The sequence below is a fragment of the Cebus imitator genome, unplaced genomic scaffold (genome assembly GCF_001604975.1).
Source record: "Cebus imitator isolate Cc_AM_T3 unplaced genomic scaffold, Cebus_imitator-1.0 Scaffold199, whole genome shotgun sequence".
Classification (NCBI taxonomy): Eukaryota; Metazoa; Chordata; class Mammalia; order Primates; family Cebidae; genus Cebus; species Cebus imitator.
The window spans coordinates 2933738-2934786 of NW_016107514.1; the positions used below are offsets into that span (position 1 = coordinate 2933738).

The following is a 1049-nucleotide window of genomic DNA, read 5'->3' on the forward strand; positions in this document are numbered from 1 at the left end:
GAGGCAGGGAGCCAGGTGATCAGGCTCAGCTGGTCCTACTCCCACAAAAAAACAGCAATTGGAATCGCTGTGGGTTGAAAGTTGCATAGCAAGCACAGCTGAACCTGGGAAGGTTCAGCTCTGTGGAGCAGGGGTGTCCGCCATTACCTGCTGGGCAGGGCAGCCCTGAAAAAAAGGCAGCAACACAGCGAAAACCTATAAATAAAGCCTTAACTTCCCGGGACAGAGCACCTGGGAAAAAAAAAAGGAGGGTTTATGAGTCCTGCTGAAGCAGACTTAAACGTACCTGCCCAGCAGCTCTGAATGTACAATGGAGCTCACAGCCTAGCCCCTGAGCTCCTATAGAGGACAGATTGTCTCCTCAAGGAGCTCCCTGATCCCCATATACCCAAAGAGCTACCTCATAAACGAGAGCTCAGACTGACATTTGGCGGATATCCTTCTGGGACAAAGACAGCAGAAGAAGAAACTGGTAGCAGCCCTTACTGTTCTGCAGCTGTTGTAGGTGATCCCCAGGCAAGCAGGGCCTGGAGTGGACCTCAGCAGTCCTACAGCAGAGGGATCAGACTGTTAGAAGAAAAACTAAGAAACAGAACTAACTTCATCACCAACAAACTAGACGTCCACTCCGGAGACCCAATCTGAAAGTCAGTAACTACAAGGATGACAGGTGGATAAATCCACAAAGATGGGAAGAAACCAGCGCAAAAAGGCTGAAAACACCCGAAACCAGAATGCCTCTCCTCCTACAGGGGATCACAACTCCTCACCAGCAAGGGAACAACACTGGATGGAGAATGAGTGTGACGAATTGACAGAATTAGGCTTTAGAAGGTAGATAATAAGAAACTTCTGTGAGCTAAAAGGACATGTTCTAAACCAATGCAAAGAAACTAAGAACCTTGAAAAAAGATTTGACTAAGTGCTAACGAGAATAGACAACTTAGAGAAGAATATAAGTGAATTGATAGAGCTGAAAAACACAACACAAGAACTTCGCAAAGCATGCACAAGTTTCAACAGCCAAATTGACCAAGCAGAAGAAAGGA

General features: G+C 46.6%; 1 protein-coding gene across 2 annotated transcripts in view; it reads right to left on the reverse strand.

Annotated features, from left to right (window-relative positions):
* UBXN2B (UBX domain protein 2B) overlaps positions 1–1049 on the reverse strand; it is a 35284-nt gene that overhangs the window by 15690 nt on the left and 18545 nt on the right. The gene's annotated exons all lie outside the window — the stretch shown is intronic.